Below are 21138 nucleotides of genomic sequence, written 5' to 3'. Positions count from 1 at the left end.
TATTGGTGTCACTGGGGATGTTAGTGACCCCAAGTCAGTACCCCCCAATGTCAGAATGTCCACCGCAGTCCCGCCATAAGTCGCTGATCGCCGCCATAAGTCACTGATTGCCGCCATAAGTTGCTGATCGCCGCCATTATTAGTATAAAAAAAAAACTAAAAATCCCAGTATCTTTCCCGCCATTTGTAAACGCTATAACTTTCATATAAACCAATTCATTTACACGTATTGGTTTTTTTTTTAGCAAAGACATATCGCAGAATACATTTTGGCAGAAATTTATGACTAAATTTGATTTTTAAATTTTTTTTACTGGACATGTTTTATAGCAAAAAGTTCAAAATATTGTTTCTTTTCCTCAAAATTGTCAGCCTTTTTTTTATAGCGCAAAAAATAAAAACTGCACAGGCAATCAAATACCACCGAAAGAAAGCTCAATTTGTGGGAAAAAAAAGGATGTAAATTTCATTTATGTACCGTATTGCATGACCACGCAATTGTCCATTAAGCGCAGCGCTGTATAGCAAAAAAATGGCGTAAATTGCAGTATATATACCATAGTTTGTAGACGCTGTAACTTTCACACAAAGCAATCAATATACACTTATTGGGATTTTTTTACCAAAAACATGTAGCAGAATACATTTTGGCCTAAATTTATAACCAACTTTGAGTTTACTATATATTTTTTATAGCCGAAAGTAAAAAATATTGTTTTTCTTCAAACATTTTGGCATTTTTTTGTTTATAGCGTGAAAAATAAAAAGCGCACAGGTGATCAAATTACACCAAAAGAAAGCTCTATTTGTGTGAAAAAAAGGACGTAAATTTCGTTTGGGTGCAGCATTGCATGACCGTGCAATTATCAGTTGAATTAGTGCAGCGCCGAGTAGCAAAAAGAGGCCTGGTCATTAAGGGGGGGGGGGGGGTAAATCCTCTGGAGGTCAAGTGGTTAAAGTAGAATTCCAGCGTCTAACTACAGTAACTGAGCCTAAAACAGCTATCAACCCTCTTCTAACTTGGTCTGGTCACATGATCTCCCCAGCAGTTGTCTTCAGAGGAGGAGAGAGACGTGACAACAGATGGAATGCCTGGGCAGTTAATTCACCCATAGGCTAACTATATGGCATCCATTGCCAGCTGTTCCTCCTCTCCTTTGCCTTTAAGAGGGGTGGGCTCCCTCAGGTCCACCTGCCCTTGATCTATCCATTAAATACATGTGCCTCTACTATGGGGACTCTCAGAAATTGTAGAGTTAGGACCACAGATTATTAGGGTGCCGTGATGTGGCTCTATGGCTTACGTATGTATTTGCAAATGTGTGCTAACTAAACACCCTGTTATAAATGCATACTGTTAGACAGGTTAATTCGGTTGTTAGCAAGCTGGCTGACAATTTGTCCTAGAACATTGTTCTCTCCCCTTTATTCACTATGTGATGCCTGTTTATGTGTTCTTGCTATATAAGCCAGTTATAGACTTGGGATGTGGCCATTTTTTATTTGCTGTTCCTCCTCTCCCCTGAAGCCGCTGCAGGGAGCTGATCATGTGACCGGATACAACGCTCTGAGAATAGGTTGGTATAAGCAGCTTCCTACAGAGTAGTGGAAATAGGTGTTAGAAGGGGGGTGGGAGTAGGTTATAAGCGGTAGTAAACATTTCTTGCTCACTTGTACCTACAGGTAAGATTATAATAAAGCCTGTAGGCACAAGGATATTCACTACTTCTGCAGCCAGTGACGTCACATCGCCAGTGCACCGTGAGCATGCATGGGAGTAATATCATTGTGGCTCGGCCATTCAAACGGCCAAAGTCTGCAAACCTGGAAGGAAGACCGGGTGAAGATGGAAGCCCTGTCAGCAGTGAGAATGTGTCACTGGAGGGCTTCATTTTAAGTTCAGTCTCTCATATTGTGCTAGTATGCAAAGCATACTAGTACTTCAGGCCATTACTTTGTAGTGGGAATTTTTTTTTTTAATTAAACTTTAGTACCACTTTAAGCTTAGAGCCTGGACTTCTACGTTAATGACATGTCCATCCAGGCATTGCAACAACTTGTTATCATCCTGAAATATTTTACATCGTTTGGGTAAATTAGAGCTCATTTCACTTATTGGTGATGAGTGACATCTCTCTGCCTAGATGACGGCTGGTCCTGGCAGAAGCAATTCGAATGACAGTTTTTAGATCTTATAAAATAAAATAAACAATATCTGCACTGACTGAGAATGGAAAGCAGCTAACACCAATAGGTAGTATACAAGCCTAAATATATAACCAAAACATAAAGTGTAGCAACAAACATATGATAGTGAAACTGAAATGTATCAAAACAAATATAATGTGATAAATGTCTGTGATATCAAAAACAATAGTGAAATAAATTTAAATAATGTCCATCCACCACAATAAAGTGCTCTTGCTTGCAGCTAAACAATGCAATTCAACATTGCTGCCACCGTCTCCCAATGAATTGAAGACTCACCAGAAATGATGGATGCCACTACAATAGCATAAACGCCCCTGTGCTTAAACAAAGATTCCAAAAGCACATGTGTCTTGACATGAGACTCTGTTGGTGGGTGTCATTCTGTCTAGCCGAACTGTAGTGAAATAAAGCTCTCCAAGAGCAAATAGACTTCCAATAGTGTAATATTTATTAAAATCCAATAAATTAAAAAACAAATGAAGCAAAGAGATGTCCGCTTACATAAACAGCCACTGCCAACCCGAAATCGTGCAGCGGCGTGACGTCAGCACCGTAAACTCCGCCCCACGTTTTTGGATCTTAGTGCCTGACATTTTGAATCAGAGTTATGCCTGTGCTAAATATGGCCATCCTTGGTTTTGCCTTTAATATTGAGTGACAGATTACTGTTTACGTAGTTACCTGTGTTAAAAGGAGCATTGTGTAATTGATGTGCTTCACAGCAGATAATTGCAGAGATAATAACTTTCCAAATAGATAAGACTAAATATATATGCCTTGAATTCATTACACATGTGTTTAAACACATACAATAACCCAACAATCCTGGCCCTAACAGACTAGATGTGACGTGTAAGACAAAACACTTATAAAACCTTAACTGAACCTAATAAAAAGCATGTGACTTGTATTTATAGGTTGTGGTCTTAACTGTTTCCACAATAATGTTTAAATGCTGCTTAAGTACACTAAACCTTTTTAGCTAAAGGTCTAATACAAATAATAAGTAAACAGATTGCTGTATTGTGTTTAGGTAAATGCAAATACATATTTTTACAGCACTTGACAACCTCCTAACTGAACAAGGGGTAGCATTGTTCAATAACTAGTCATCTGCCTCCCTCTACTGGCTGAAATGTAGCATAACCAAACCTGAAGCAGCCAAGTAGTACATCTTTATAATCAACTATTAATATTTAGAACCAATACTTCTGGAACACTGTACATAAAAATGAGGTTATATACAGACCTATAACTTACACAGATACATACGTCATTTTAAATACTGCCTAGAAGAAATGTATTTTATTCAAGATTCTGAACAAACTGCTCATATGCAGTATCTTCTTATTTATAAAGTAAGTTGTATAAGCTATTCATAATGAACTTGCTGCACATATGCTTTGTCAGGTCAGTATGCCAATAGCAACTTATCAGTATTCTATGTTTACTGCAATTTTTACATTGTCATTGCATTTAGTTTGCTTTACTTTATGTTAGAAAAGGAAAATTGGATTTGTGTTAAGGACTTTTTCTAAGGTGTATGTCTGTTTATTACATTTAAGTCTTTGTGACAATTTGTAAGGTGTACTTTTGTATCCCTGTACTCATTCACTTGGGAGGGGGTTAGATATTTGGAAACCCCCATATTATAAAGGGAACTTCTGGATCCAGTATAATCCCCCACTCTTTCCCAATAACCTCCTTTTTTAAAAAAAAAAGACTTTCACCTTATAAAGACCATGTCAACATGCAATATAAATAACATATTCCCAAAATAAATGAAAATGTCCAACTAATACACCCTGAAATATTATTATTATTATACAGTATTTACATAGCACCAATGGGTATGCTCAGCGCTGTACAGTAGCAGGGGGGACATAACATGAGACAATACAGTAGCAATACACTACACGAGGGGTTCGAGGGCCCTGCTCTTTCGAGCTTACAATCTAGGAGGGAGAGGAAGGTGGTACAGGAGGAGATGGCTGTGGGGGATGGAGTTGCGGGAGGAGTGGAGGAGGTTAGTTGTTAGGTGAGATCGGGTGTTAGGTGAGGTTGGGGTAGGCTTCCCTGAAGAGGAGGGTTTTCAGGGTGTGCCTGAAGGTGAGGAGGGTAGGCGACAGTCTGATGGATTGGGGTAGGGAGTTTCAGAGGATGGGGAAAGTCCTGGAGAAGTCCTGCAATTGAGCGTGGGAGGAGGAGACCAGGGAGCTACAGAGTAGTAGGTCCTGTGAGGAGCGGAGGGCACGGGTAGGGTAGTATTTGGGTATCAGGTCAGTTATGTAGTTTGGGGCGGCATTGTGAATGGCTTTGTAGGTCAGAGTTAGCAGTTTGAATTTGATGCGTTGGGCAATCGGGAGCCAACGAAGGGATTGGCAGAGGGGGGAGGCAGATGTGGAACGGTTGGTGAGGTGGATGAGTCTAGCTGCTGAGTTTAGGATCGACTGGAGTGGGGATAGCGCTCGTTTGGCTAGGCCAGTGAGAAGGGAATTGCAATAGTCCAGTTGTGAGATGATGAGGGAATGTGCGAGTTGTTTGGTGGTGTCTGGGGTGAGGAATGTGCGTATCTTGGAGATGTTGCGGAGGTGGAGCCTGCAAGATTTAGATAGCAGTTGGATGTGGGGTAGGAAGGAGAGGTGGGAGTCCAGGGTGACACCCAGGACTTTGGCGTGTGGGGTGGGAGAGATGGTAGCATTGTTAGTAGTGATGGAGAAGATGGGGGGGGCACGGGGTGGGGGGAAGACCGGGAGCTCGGTTTTGGATAGGTTAAGTCCAGCTATATAACCTAAAATAACATAAAATGAAAACAATTTATTCCAAAAAAATGAACTGAAAAACTCAAAATTCTGAACCTCAAAACAAAAGCCCAATTTTAAGGGAAGCCCACCAAAAAAAGGTTGCTATGGATCATAAAGTAGACCTCAGACATACTGTACGTTCTCTGTACTGTATTAAACTCTGCATTTTATTCCTTCATACCTGTGAAAATGAGGACAGGGATTGGAAGTTACAGTTCTCATGGGACCACAAGGCAGAGTCCTGTATTTTACGCAAAAGTCACTGCTTTCCATGAAATATCAGGAATTTGAATTTAAGCTTTTGATGGGTTAGTATTCTGCATCACCAAGGGCTAGAAGTATCTGTGAAGCAGCATCAGATGACCTTTTCCATGTATTCTGGACATGGTCTTTCCTGCAGTTTTTGGGCAGAAGTTCAATAATATTCCTAAGAAGACTTCCTAAGAAGCCCATCCTTCTTCATTTGATCAATGCAACCAGAAGCTGTATCCTGGATTTTTCTGGGGGAAAAAAAGCATCCCCACGCTGTAGCTTTGTGATTGGCCAAAGTAAATTAAATTAAATATAATCAAGAGTTGCTTCTACTCATAGTTCTCAGCTACTTCGAAATATGAAGCTCTTATACACACTAGTTCTCCATATCGAAAGGAATGCTGCACTTGTGAGCATGGGGCTTGGCGTACCAGGTCAGTGGGGAGGAGTGTTACCCTTCCACTTCTCTTTCTCTTTTCTTAACTGGCGCCCTCTTGGCATTTTCTTGGTTCTTTTTCTTTCCCTTCCCCTGACATATTACCAACATCTTTTCCATGCACTGGTGGTTACATAGCCTCAGATGTATCCTGTACCTGGTGGTCTGGACTTTAGTCATTGCTACTGAACTAAGTTTTGGCCCAGTCAACATTTAGCCTGTGGGTATTTTAGCATCTATTATACTTTTGAAGTATATACTCCAAAAGCTAAATAGGATAGGAAATGTTCCCCATGACTGGCAGACAGCCAATATTGAGCCTATTCTCAGTAAGGGCAGTAAGGTTGAAGCTGGCAATTACATGCCAGTGAATTTAACGTTGGTTGTAGTCAAGTTAATAGAATCACTCCTGAAAAGAAGGATCATTGATCACTTAAAAACACACAACTTGCTGGACCCAAAGCAGCAAGGCTTTACTGAGGGCCGATCATGTCAGACTACAGTATATCTCTATATCACTAATGCTTTACACCAGTGTGGTGCTATGGACATAACCTATCTCGCTTTTAGCAAGGCATTTGATACAGTTCACATAATGATTTAATAAAAACTTTGTACAAGCCTGGACTTAACTCTTGGGTAGTTCAATTGATATGCAGTTGGCTAAAGGATAGATACCAGGTTGTAAATGGGCTTCAGTATGAACAGAGACCAGTCTCTAGTGGTGTACCCCAGGGCTCTGTACTAGGTTCTGGTCTATTTAATCTATATATAAGTGATATGACTAAAGGGTTGTTGGGTAAGGCATGTATGACATAAAGGTACGCTATAGGGTTGACATCCCTGGAGGTGTCTGTAACATGAAACATGATTTGGTATTGCTGGAAGTATGCTTTGACAGAGTACAATATTGGGGGTACAGTTGGCCAGCACTACAGAGGAAAAACATTTGGAAGTACTTATTTCAGATTATTGCAAAATGAGCAAACAGTGTGACCAGGTAGTGGGAAAAGCAAATAGAATTCTAGGATGCATCACTGGCGGGGTCCCTGGCAGGAGGAAGTAAGTCTTGATCCCCCTATATAGATCTATAGTTAGACCTCATTTAAAAAACTCTGTTTAAATCTGGAGACCTCACTTACAAAAATATATTGATAAGATAGAATGAGTCCAGAGATGGGAAACAAAAATGGTGAAAGGCTTGAGTGGTAAAACATATCAGGAGAAACTTCAGGAACCTAACATGTACAGTCTGTTGAAAAGGAGGGGAGATATGAATAAAACCTTTAGGCACATTAAGGGGGTAAATAAGGTTCAGGAGGGCAGTATTTTCAATATGAAGCCAAGATCAAGAACACGGGGACGTGGTTGAGTTTTACTAAAACTGGAACACTCAGAATTTGATGCAGCTGTGCATGGTAGCCAATCAGCTTCTAAATTCAACATGTTCAATAAAACTTTGGCTGTAAAACCTGGAAGCCAGGGGCGGACTGACCATTTGGAAACTTGGGCACTGCCCGAGAGCCCGGGGTCAGTAAGGGGCCTCATGAGATGCCCCTGGTACCTTTTCATAGGCTTTTTTGAGTTTGGGCAAGGTCACTGGGGCCCCATGATCCCCTATTGCCCGGGGGCCCCATGAGTTGTCAGTCTGCCCCTGCTGGAAGCTGATTGGTTTCTATGCAGAGCTGCACCAGCTTTTGCACCATGCAGTTTTATTAAATAACCCCCATGACCACAAACTAGCGAGAGGAAAGGTCAAAACTAATCTTAAAAAGTATTATTTTACCAAAAGGGTGGTTGGTGCTTGGGATAGACTTCCCTCAGAGGTAGTAAGTCGAGTAACAGTGAGTGTATTTAAACATGATTGGGATAAACATTGACCTACTTAGAAAAAATGTGTAGAAATGTAAAAACAATGGGAAAGACTCTATGGACCACTTGTTGTATGTGTTTTACATAATTATACAGTGTCCATTATCCACTATCCCTTGGGGGATCTTGTTGGGTGAGATTCTTTCCCCTATGAAAAAGGTGACTTCTAAGCAAGGGTCCAACTTCAAGATATAGCTGTATGTGGTTTAGGTGAGTGTCATGTTAATTACATTTATGTATGCCTCTGCTTTGAGGTGCTTGCTTAATCCTGACCCCTCTGTTCAGTCCCCCCTTGGATCACTCCACAGGCTGGGACTCACCTCTTGGCCCTGGCATTTTAGTTGGAGGAGGAGTAGGTGGTGAGATCTGGGCTCTATTTTTGGGGCCCTTCTTCTCTCTCTCTCTTTTTTCCTTTTTTCCTTTTCTCTTTCTCCCTTTTCCCTCCCACTATTTAACCTTATTATGTTTTTGGTTTGTTACATGAATGTATTTTGTTTGTCATACTGTATTCTATGATTGCACTTTTTATTGACTCTACTGGTTCATCTCCAGCATGGATTCTGAGGAAGCAAACATAGCAAAACGCATCAGTCCTATACGCTTATTGTATACTTCCACAATACATAAAGCAACTGTATGATCTTGTTGGACTTTGAGACTGTATGTTTTTAATATATGAAATATTTCTTCTTTTTAACTGAATGAACCAATACAATTGTATATGTTTTTTATACTATATTCAATTGTACTGTACATTTTTCCCATTGAATGGCACATATAAAGTCCCACTTTTTTGGAGTAAGACACCCTCACCCTGGTCTAGGGTGTGGTTGCCCACTCCTGTGCTACCTTTTTTCTTTCCATGTAAAGCATTGGGATGGTGCCACAATGGGGATATTTATATTAAGCTCCAAACACATATATCTTTTTGGATTTAGAAATAACAGAATCTACTTTTTTTAGTTGTGAATACATATTTGAATAGAATGTTTTTCTTTTTTTTAATCTGAGTTTACTGTCACTTTAAGTATTACAAAAGGGATGTAAAAAATCTGGAGGAAAATGTCATAGGGAACTATTGACTGTAGATTGATCTGTGTCTGGCACCACAACATCCATGTAATCAGTAACTGTGCAGTATGACATAAGCTGACAGATGTACTATGTATCTCTAGTTCATAGAGCGTCAGATAACCCAAGGACAGGTTGCTTCATTTAAACTGTTGTAAAAGCACGAGTGTGCATAATTAAAGATAATTATATAAGCTCTGCACTATTTATAGTGAAACAAGGCTAGTAATGCAGGTATACACAGTTTGTCTAAATGAAGCTTCTGGAACTCCAATTAGACATTACAATTATAAGGTATTATTATTATTATTATACAGTATTTATAAAGCGCCAATAGTTCGCTCAGCGCTGTACATTACAAAGGGAGACAGAACATGTGACAGAACAATACCAATACAATGCAAAACATGAGGGGATCAAGGGCCCTGCTCTTTCGAGCTTACAATCTAGGAGCAATCTATATAAAGGTTCTAGAACGCCAATTAGAAAGCTGGAATCTATAGATGTATCTCTTTATCAAGGAGGACCCACTGAGCATACAAAATATAACAAGAGAAACAGGATGTGCATATAGTAGAGGTAATGAAACACCAACCTAGACTTTATCATTGTCTTTATTAAAGGATCAACCCTCACAAAATATTTCCAATACAGTAATTGCAGTAATTGCTGGGGAGTTAAATGAATATCCTGTGTGCCCGGTTCACACCACTTCAGTCCTCATTCACACTGGACGTTTTGATAACGCTGGTAATGTTAGCTGTGTAAAGTCATGTTAAAAACGTGAGTTTTTCATCTCTTTTTAGCATGTTTGCATTAGCATTTAGCGGCGTTTTGCCATGTTTAGCAGCGTTTTTCCGCATTTGCGCTTTTTTAGCATTTTTTACCACCAAACTTTTTTTTGGGGGGTGAAAAAAGTAAAAAAATGCCGGTTTGCGGCATTTTACCATGTTTTGCTGCGTTTTTCAGCGTTAGAGCATTTTTACAGCTAAAAAACTCCTCTAGAAACCCACTATTCCTGGGGTTTTTCTCCAAGCCAAAAAAACGTTGATTACAGTCTGTGTCCATGGACACATAGGATAACATGCTGGGGGGTTTACTAGCTGTAGGAAAAAATGTCAAAAGCCAAAAACAGCAGCTGTAAAAATGGCAAGTGTGTATGGGGGACTCTTTGCGGTGGAGTTCAGGCATGATGTGCAAAAAAAAAGTAGTACATGCACTACTTTACTTCAGCGCACTGCAGTTCAGTATGAGGCACTGCCTCGCACCGTGCAGTGGCTGATTGAACCTTATGAATGCTTTGTGTGACTTTTCAATAAAGTTTGTTTAAAAAAATGCAAAAAAGGAACAGTGTGGTACAGTGTAGTGATCCCACCAGATCGCATTGCAGACCAGCCACTGTGTTATAACGCAGCAGCTGGTGTGAATGGCCCCTAAGATTAAGTTCCAATATATTGATTAATACAATGTGACATGGACTTTCACTGTATTGTTCATTTAAGTACAAGAGACTCCATCTTGCTTGCAATGTTGAAATATTCCCTGTGCCCTTCACTTAAGACACATACACAACAGACCTAGATGTTCTCTCTCTCCCCCTCCCTTCTTGAGGTTTTAGTTTCGCAACTGTTAGGCATAGTCTGTGACATATGGAATGTAACATTATTCTATTTGCTAATTTTTAACATCTTACACCACCCCCTTTTTATCTTCTGTATAAAATAGAATGTAATATTTAATTTTGTTAGAATGGATCTTTTAAACCAGGCTCCTCCAAACTTTCTAAGCAAAGGGCCAGTTTACAGTCCTTCAGACTTTAGGAGGGCCGGAATGCTCAGTAGAAATAGAAAATGTCCCCATCTTTTTCACGGAGACGTCCCTGCTCGGCCAGATGGATGTACGGGACCTCCGGAAGCCAGGTCTCCAAAGCCTGCTTGTCGCTCGGAGAGGTATCACTGGCTCCAAGACCCAATAGGAACTGTTGGCCGAGATTATGGCCCTGGACCAAGCGGATGCGCTCCCCGCTTCACCTGATGCGCACTCCGCTATGCTTGAAGCGAACACCGTTCCACCAGAAGTGAACTTCGCTTCATGGGAGGAGTTGGAGGAACAGAGAAGCTCATCGGCCCCTGAAATGCCAGGCCCGCTTAGCACCATATGGAAACCCCTATACCATTTGGATTTACAACAAGAGGTGGAGTGGCGTTTGGCTCTGTTCAGCAGTGCTCCCACCCCCCAACAGATTTCCAAGACCCTGGACGATGCCACCCAACTGCGGCTTAGTCACTTGGTCTGGGAGGGGATTACCTCTCGCCTTCTCCAGACTGCAACCGGACCAAAGAAAATTCCCTACGCTGCTTTTAAAACTTTCTCGGAGGATGGATGGGGACATTGACAACTTTCTTTAGGACTTTGAACAGTTTTGCACCATCCATGGTGTGGCAGCCTAAGACCGGGTCTCCATTTTGAGCAGCAAGCTAACCGGTCGGGCTGCAGATGCATTCAGGACTGTACCCAACAGCTACAGCTTGGATTACAATTATGTTAAGGAACACTTGCTGGCCTGTTACACTCTCACCCCAGAGGTGTACCGCTTAAAGTTCCGGGCACTCAAGAAGAAACCCCAGGACACCTTCACTGAATGGGGACATCAGTTACAACACGCTGCCCGCAGCTGGGTCAGAGGGTGTCAGATCACTAAACTGGAGGAACTGTTGCAACTGCTGTTACTGGAGCAGTTTTACAATGAACTCTCGGGGGATGTTAGACATTGGGTCTGGGACAGGCACCCCCTAACCTTAGCTGGCGCTAGTTGTTGGGCAGATGAGTACCTGGACAAAAGGAGGCTAACCGAGCCCGCCATTCCCCCTGCACTTCATCCACAACCAGTGGTGCCTACTCCATCGGCCGTCGGGCCCAAGGATTATGGGACACTGGGGCCACACTCACCCTAGTCTAACCCCAACTGGTACCGGACTGGGCCAAGACCGAGCGGTCTGTGGCCATATGGGTAGTGGGAGGCCACGTCTACCGAATTCCTACCGTAAGGGTTCATCTGGACTGGGGGGCCAGGGACGTTGAAATTGGAGTAATGAAGAACCAGTCTCCACTTTTGGCACCGAGACCCCTGCCGAAGCTTATCCGGTCACCACTCGCCACCAGACTAGAGAGCACGCTCCCGCTCCACCTGCCAAGGCTCCGGTAAGAGTCGAATACCCACCCCCTGCTGAGCTTGTCCCTGCCCTGACCTGAGATTTCCCCCGCTGATTTTTACTAAAGAATCAGCCAGTGACCGGACCTTAGACCCCTATAGACGGAGGGCTGGGAGTGATCCTTGGGGATTGGGAGATCTGAGGTATGAGTGGGACCAGGGCAAGTTGTACAGGGTCCATGGGGGAGCGGGGGTGGGCTCTGCCCAAATACCTCACTGGCAGATGGTAGTAGCGAGGAAGTATCGGCGTGATCTCCTCCAGATTGCACATGATATTCCCCTTGCTGGGCATTTGGGCAACCGACTGAGCCTGCATTGCTTAGCCCAGAGTTTCTTCTGGCCAGGAGTATCGGGGGACGTTTGGGACTACTATCGGTCTTGCGAGGTCTACCAGAAGGTAGGGAAGCAGGGAGACAGGCCCAGGCCCACTCTGAGGCCACTACTATAGTCAGGGAACCTTTCAGCCGTATCGCTGTGGACCTAGTGGGGCCCCTAAAATGGCTTAGTCCCACAGGCAAGAAGTATATCTTGACCATTGTCGACTACGCCACCCGGTATCTGGAGGCCATAGTGCTGAGAGATGTGCAGGCAGAAACAGTTGCTCAAGCCCTGTTGCAGATCTTTACTCAGGTAGGATTTTCTCTGGAGATCCTGACTGACCAAGGCACGCAGTTCATGGCCAGGCTTACCCAACAACTTTGGAAGCTGTGTGGGATCAGACCACTGTACAGCCCTCCCTACCACCCCCAGACCAATGGGCTCTGCCAACGGTTTAATGGTACGCTGAACCAGCTCTTCTGAACGTTCACTATGTCCCAAAAGGACTGGGAGTGGCATCTCTCTCACCTCCTCCGGGACCCCTGGATCTCCTACGCGAACAGTGAGAGGGAGCAGTATTCGAGGAGGGGACCTCGGTGGTGGCCTATGTGCTGGAGCTCAGGGAGAGGCTACAACAGTTGACAACCCTAATATGGGACAATCTTGAGGCCGCAGAGAGCCGACAGAAATGGTGGTACGACCGATCTGCCCGAGACTGAATGTTTCACTTAGGACAGAAAGTGTTGGCCTTGAAACCAGTCAGGCATGACAAATTACAGGCTGTCTGGCAGGGCCCGTACCAAGTGGTGGAGCAACTCTGTGACACCACATACATTGTAGCTCGCTGTTCAGATGGAAGGACCCGGCGAACCTTCCATTTGAATATGCTGATACCATTCATCGAACGACAGGAGGAAAGTGTAGCTGCTATTTGTGCTCCGGCTACCAATGACTCAGAAATGCTTCTTCTGCCGGGGCTTCCGGGGGGTGGACAATCCCAGCTGAGTGTAGCGGATGTAGATATCAGCACCCGGCTGCCTCCTGAGGCCCAGGAATAGGCCTGCCAACTGCTCCAAGAGCACCGAGGGCTGTTCTCGTCCCTGCATGGGTACACCACCACAACTGCCCACCGGGTAGACACTCAGGGTCAGGGCCCCCTGAAGCAGGCAGCCTACCAAGTGACTGAGTCCATCAGAGAAGGGATGAGGAAAGAGATTATTAAGGAAATGTTGGATTCAGGTGTGATAGAACCCTCTGACAGTCCCTGGGCCTCCCGGTGGTCCTGGTACCCAAGAAGGATGGAACCGTCCGGTTCTGTGTGGACTATCGGAGGCTCAATGACCGGACCATGACCAATGCATACCCCATGCCCCGGATAGATGAGCTGCTGGACCAGATGGCCAGAGGTAATTTCCTTACCACCATCGATCTCTGCAAGGGGTACTGGCAGATTCCGCTGGATGCGGACACGGTACCAAAGTCGGCATTCATCGCCCCATTCGGCTTGTACCAGTCTAGGGTCATGCTGTTTGGGATAAAGAACATCCCGGCTATCTTTCAGAGAATGGTAGATAAGCTGTTGGATGGCCTGCAGGACTTCTCCTGCACCTATCTAGACGATATAGCTATCTACAGTGATAGTTGGGAGGATCACCTCCGACACCTTACGGAAGTGCTTGATCGCATCGGGCAAGCAGGGCTGACCATCCGACCTGACAAATGCCATGTTGGGGTGTCCGAGGTCCAATATCTAGGACATCGGGTAGGATGTGGGAAGCAATGACCGGCACCGGCAAAGATGGAAGCGGTAGCAAATTGGCCCACTCCCCGAACCAAGACCCAGGTCCTTGCCTTCCTAGGCACTGTGGGGTACTACCGTAGATTCATCCCCAACTACAGCACCATTGCTAAACCCCTAATGGATCTGCCCGGAATATCTTCTCCGACAGGTTGTGTGGTCCCCAGAGTGTGAAACGGCTTTCCAAATGCTCAAACATGACCTGATCCATGCTCCCGTTTTGGCTGCTCCTTACCCTTCCAGATGGTTTTGTGTTCACATAGATGCCTCCACCTTTGGATTGGGTGCTGTTCTGAGCCAAATTGGGGATGATAGGAATGACCATCCAGTGGCCTACCTAAGTAGAAAGTTGTTACCCCGGGAGGTGGCCTACGCTGCTGTGGAGAAAGAGTGTCTTACCTTGGTATAGGCCAAGGCAAGAAATTGCAGCCCTACCTGTATGGGCACTCCTGCGGTGGAGCTTGGCCCTTCAACCCTATAACTTTACGATCCAGTACCGACCAGGGAAGCAAAACGCCAATGCGGATGGGTTGTCCCAGCAAACTGTGTTGGTGAAGTAACCCTCTGAACCAACGAGTCCCAAGTGGACCCATTTGAAGGTCTCGCCTGGTCTGGCGGGTGTTACGCAACGGGGGAGCCTTGTGATGAACTGTCCCTTTGTGATAACATTTTTGCCCTTTCTGTTCTGGTTTTATCCCCTTGTTAAGTGGTCTTCCTGTTCTACCCTTTTTAAAGCTGTATATGTTTAGCAGCTGTTATGTAGACAGGCATTCTACACTGTTTGCTTAGGGTAATGTGAACTTGTAGTTTTTCACTTCTCTAGATTTCATACTGTGCTGTAGAGTTTTGTTGTGGGTGGGGAAAACCAGGTGCCAGACTGTCTGGTGGGGTGTATGTGAAGGGGGCAGGGATTACTGTCAGGATGTGCTGTATAAACTGAGCTGTGTTCAATAAAGCATTCATTCATTCACCCTACATGAAGTTCCGACTTGTGGTTTAGGATATTGGGAAGGATTGTCTTTGAGCTCCAATACCCGCCTTGGCAGAGCGCTGGAAGACTTGCCAGAAAAGGGGACCATTGGCTGAGATGCATCGCTCCGCACGAGGAAGCCCAGGCGGAACGGTTCCACCACCGTTGGTGCTAGTGGAAGAAATGGTGCCTCCTTGTTAGGTGTCAGTGGGAGGACTAGTACACTGAAGGCCCTGATAGAGGCAAGCAAAGGGCCACAGTTTGGAGGCCACTGCTTTAAACCACAGTGATTGTGTCCTATGAACCTGTTCCTGCAATTGCAGTGTTAAACTTTTATTTTCAGTGTCTCAGCCAGAAATCTTTCATAACAACTGTTTGATATCAGTCAGGATTGTTGACAGGATGCAATTCTGCTTGCATGACGATTGCATCTGCCAATGTGTGTGGTCAATGTTGCCATCTCCATTATTGCACAAAACCCTTAAAGAATCTGAGACTGGTTTGGTGGTGAATGTCCACATCATACAATTTTGGACAGAAACCTGTGTAAGTAAATACAGTATGTGAAATATTACGATGTTCAAACCAAACCCCAATGAGTTTAAGGTGGCTCATTTACAAAGTACATGGCTAGTTTTAGTTTGATCCTATTAACATTACTATCACTTAATAAACTGGAGCTCCAGATCCAGAAACCAAACTCTTACTGATGTGCAGTGTTGGCACAAAATGTAATAAAAGGAAGAACATATCTATCCCTGCTTACAGTTCTAAAAATACATTGACTGGTGATGAATGATAAAAATACCATTGTGATGAACATCCTATGTCATGACTGGTGTTCTTGTCTTTAAGAAATCAAAGCAGATTTAAATCCTGTGTGACGTTTAGCCTTGTAAAATTATCCTGTCCCTATAGTGGCAGGAAGAACCCAAGATGTGTCATTTTCTACGAAAAGGTCAGTTCACCAAAAACAGATATTTTCATTTTTGGTAAATGCTTGTGAGTTTGGACAGGTAACAGCATATCTCCAAAGTTTTGAAGTTTAAAGAATGAGGAACTCTTCAGGGGAACAATGACTTGCTGAGCACACAGTGCACTATGGTGTGGTGTGGTTAAAATATGGGTGTGGTTCAGGGGCGGACTGACCATTTGGAAACTCGGGCAATGCCCGAGGGCATGGGGTCAGTAGGGGGCCCCATGAGATGCCCCTGGTACATTTTTCATAGGCTTTTTTGAGTTTGGGCAAGGACACAGGGGCCCCATGATCCCCTATTGCCTGGGTGCCCCATGAGTTGTCAGTCCGCCCCTGGTGTGGTTAAATTATGATGACTGGGAGGGGACAATCTGGCCTGGGTGCTTAAACCACTACCCCCTTTAGCTGCAGAGGCAGCGTCTGGGGATTTACACATGCTACAGTCATGATGCTTTGCTTTACAACCAGAGAATGAATTATTGGTCCTGTCAAACGTGACCCATTCAAGTGAATGGTGCTGCTCTTCAAGGGTTTAAAGCAGGGGCCAAGTGATACAATGCCTCCTTACTGGCTGTCAAATGTCATCTGAAAAACCCAAATGCTAATCACTCTTCAGAGGCCAAAGGATGTATGAACAAACCCTTAATTATTTTTTGAATTATATTTTTTTTAATTTTTTTTACAGTGTTTAGATATTGTTTTTAATTTTTTTAATATTTTTTAACAGCCCTGTTGGGGGGCTTTGGTGAAATAGCAGGAGTCTAAACAGACTGCTTGTTTGAGAAAGGGACTGAGGACATAGATACCTCAGTCCATTTTCTTTACAGCCTCGGCAGCACTGCAGAGTGGGTGTCCCCATAGCAAGCTGCTTGCCTCGGGGGTTACTCAACAGAAAGAGTGGAGTCAAAGAGGAGGATCAGGGCTGCTATGTGCAAAACCACTACACAGAGCAGGTAAGTATAAGGACCACCCTATAGTAGATATACTGCTACAGAGCTGCCCCTGTGCGCAAAATCACACACATATATATACAGGGTGCAGCAACATAACTTCCTTTTTTCAAAACGCAATAAAACCCATTTTATGAATCTGAATTGTTTTTATTGTCTTTAATAATGTAGATACATATCTAAAGTTCTGTTTTACACAGTTTTGAAAATCATATCAGGTAGGTGACGCCCCCCATTGTCCATACACTGAATAAGTGAATTCAGACCGGTATGTGAACATGTTGGAGGAATTTGTTTTTCCACGACTTGATGAATTGGACTTAGGGGCCATTTGGTTCCAACAGGACGGAGCAACGGCTCACACTTCAAGAGCATCAATGGCTGTTTTAAGGGAACACTTCCCGGAGCGCCTCATCTCAATTACGGGCGATTTGGAGTGGCCAAATCGCCCGATTTGGCCCCTTGCGACTTTTTTTTGTGGGTTTTTTTGAAATCCCGCATTTATGTAAACCGTCCAAGGACCCTACAAGACCTGAAGGCCAACATCCGCGCAGAAATTGCCAACATACCCTCTGCTATGCTGGTAAGGGTCATAAAAAACGCCAGAAATCGGCTTATTCAGTGTATGGACAATGGGGGGCGTCACCTACCTGATATGATTTTCAAAACGGTGTAAAACAGAACTTTAGATATGTACCTACATTATTAAAGACAATAAAAACAATTCTGATTCATTAAATGGGTTTTATTGCGTTTTGAAAAAAGGAAGTTATGTTGCTGCACCCTGTATATATATATATATATATATATATATATATATATATATATACTGTATTTGTTTTAACTGCTTATTAAGATGTTTGATTAAAGTTCAGCTTTAAGGGGCGACATGATTTTCATGTTTGGTGCATTGTTGCCACATGCATTACCACAACACAGGTTAACCTACATTAATTGTGTTAGGGGTTGCTCTGCCATTCATTTTGCACCAAGGCAACACAGCTACAACGCAGCTTATAATGAGGCACTGCAGTGTGTTGTGGTGTGCTGCTTTGCCGTAATTTGTACATGTGGGGCTTCTTTGCGTATTTTACTGCTTTGCCAGCCTATTCAGTTGAATTGGCACCCTTAATGCAGCACATACTAAAGTTAAGTTAGTGCAACGCAATACATCAGAAAAGTGTGATTCCAGCCCAAAATATAAATAATTTATCATCACTAATTGTCCAGTGTAATTATAGGGATAATCCTGGCACTAACACCAGACTGGAGATAAAACTATCCCTGACACTTTATACACAAACACATACCCCAGAGTAGCAATTATATTCATTACTTGGCAACGCTGTAAATCCATAAAAATACTAGAGCCTTGACAGAGGTATGGCACAAGCTACAGTGAATTTTGTTGATTTAATAAAAGGAAATAATTTTGGTTTTGTTATAATTTTTCATTAATATTTTTAACTCCTTCTTCCCTTTAAAGAAATCTAAATACCAGAGGCATTATCTGATCTTCACAGTCCTGTAATCATTGTGATTGATTGTCATAGTGATCACATGATTAGGAGCTGGTCCTACTGGCTCTTGATTGTTAATAGAGATCAGCTGCTACAATTTATGTATTTTTTTGTTTTTATTATTTATCTACTTGCCCTCCATAGGATTTACCCCCCTTCCTGACCAGGCCATTTTTTGTGATATGGCACTGCGTTACTTTAACTGACAATTGCGTTGGTCATACATCGCTGTACATAAATAAAATTTATCATTTTTTCCCCACATATAGAGCTTTCTTTCGGTGATATTTGATCATATCTGCATTTTTTATTTTTTGCGCTATAAACAAAAAAAGACCGTCAATTTTGAAAAAAAACAACAATATTTTTTACCTTTTTCTATAAAACCTATCCAACAAAAAAAATTAAAAAAATTGAATTTCTTCATTAATTTAGGCCAAAATGTATTCTGCTACTTGTCTTTGCTAAAAAAAAATCCCAATACGTGTAAATGAATTGGTTTACGTGAAAGTTATAGCGTCTAGAAATGGTGGTATATAAACTGGAATTTATATTTATTTATTTATTTTTTATACTAGTAATGGCAGTGATGAGTGACTTATCGCGGGACTGTGGCGGGCATTCTGACACTGGAGGGAACAGACTAACGGCCTCTGTCATCTCCAGTGACACTAATACAGTGATCAGTTCTAATGAAAATCACTGACACTGTACTAATGACACCGGGCAGGAAGGGGTTAACATCTGGAGTGTTGTGCTTACGCTGTGTGCTGTTTTACTGGGGAGACATACTGCTTTGTATATCTCTGCTGTGCAGAGAGACAAAAAGCAGCATGTCCATGCTGACAGGAGAGAGACCTGTGTTGTTTACACACAGATCTCTCCCCTCTCAGCTTTAGCGGCGATTACTAAGTGCCGGCCAAGAATTGCAACCAATGGCAGCGTGGGTAGGGCAATACGTGTGCCCCCTACCCAGAGCTGCAAAATCATGTATATTTACGTGGTTTTGTGCAGAGCTGCTGGCCTGTAGCAGTATATAGGGTAATAGTATGTAGGTAATTATAAAAGATCTGACCAGATTTCTAACCAGGCCTTTTTTTTGTTATTTGGCACTGCACTATTTCAGCTGATAATTGCTCGGTCATGCAATGCTGTACCCAAACAAAATGTATGTCCTTTCTTTCACACAAATAGAGATTTCTTTCGGTGGTATTTGATCACCTGTGTGCTTTTTATTTTTTTTAAACAAAAAAGACCGAAAATTTTGAAAAAAACAATATTTTTTACTTTTGGCTATAAAAAATATACAGTAAACTCAAAGTTAGTAATAAATTTAGGCCAAAATGTATTCTGCTACATGTCTTTGGTAAAAAATCCCAATAAGTGTATATCTATTGCTTTGTGTGAAAGTTATAGCGTCTACAAACTATGGTATAGCTACTGCAATTTACATCATTTTTTGCTATATAGCGCTGCACTAGTTTAACTGACAATTGCACGATCATGCAACATGGTACATAAATGAAATTTACACACAAATAAAGCTTTCTTTTGGTGGTATTTGATCATCTGTGTGCTTTTTATTTTTCGTGCTGTAAATGAAGAAAGACTGAATATTTTTAAAAATATATATATTTTCTCATTCTGGAAAAACTCAATTTCCGTCTTAAATTTAGGCCAAAATGTATTCTGCTACATGTTTTTGGTTAAAAAAAATCCCAATATGTGTATATTGATTGCTTTGTGTGAAAGTTATAGCATCTACAAACTATGGTATAGACCAGTGTTTCTCAACCTTTTTTCAGTCAAGGCACCCCGTAAAATTATGCACAGTCTTGAGGCACCACATTCTAAAATGGGGTGCCTCAAGACTGTTCATGATAGAAAAGGGCACCCTGAAATGTGAAAAACTATTCTAATAGTTTTATATAACACAGCAACATCCACACACGGAGGACACCCAACATTAGAGGTGATTTATTCTTCCAAAGCAAATACACTTTTGCTCACTGGTACTGACTAGTATTCCAATGTTTCTCTTCTCCCTCAGTTTTTCACCATCACTGAGCTAATGTGACTCCAGCACTGCTGGAGAGGGGCAGGGGAGGGTCATACTAGGGTGCTGTGCAGGCAGCTCCTCCTTATCAACTAATGATGTCATTGGTTGTCAGGCTGGTGGCTAGAAGGTCATAATGGTGCACAATGAAAACTTGTGGCTTTGTGTAACTAAAAGGCTGTTTTGTTCCACCCGCTGGCTTGTATACAAGTTTTGGGCAATTTTTAGACATTTTGCCAAGGCACCCCTGAAGAATCCTAGCCAGTACTAGTATGTGAGCGTGTTCCTGGCAATCAAGTGGTTAAATGTGATTACTGGTGTACTGACGGCAATCTGACACTATCTGGGAGGGGTGCTAATTGACGCTGATGCTAACGCAATCTGGAGTCGCCAGTGATACTAATACAGTGATCAGCAAAAAATCTGTTCACTGTGCTAATGACACTGGTGACAGGGCAGTGAAGGGGTTAACTGGGGGGCGGGGGCGATCAAGGGGCTAAATCTGTCTAAAGTGTTCTAACTGCAAAAGTATGCTGCTTTTACTCACTGTGTCTTGATTCTTCTCTCTCTGGGACAGAAAGAGTGGAAGAGGACTCCATTGGCAACCTGTGAAGCTCTGGTGAACTCCATGCCCAAGAGGGTTAAGGCGGTGCTGGAAAATGGCGGCCACACAAAATATTGACACTTTGGGCC

The sequence above is a fragment of the Staurois parvus genome, unplaced genomic scaffold (assembly GCF_062004578.1).
Source record: "Staurois parvus isolate SC_StPar_1 unplaced genomic scaffold, SC_StPar_1.0 ptg000361l, whole genome shotgun sequence".
NCBI lineage: Eukaryota > Metazoa > Chordata > Amphibia > Anura > Ranidae > Staurois > Staurois parvus.
The sequence above is the reverse complement of the archived record's forward strand: the minus strand, read 5'-3'. Positions refer to the sequence as shown.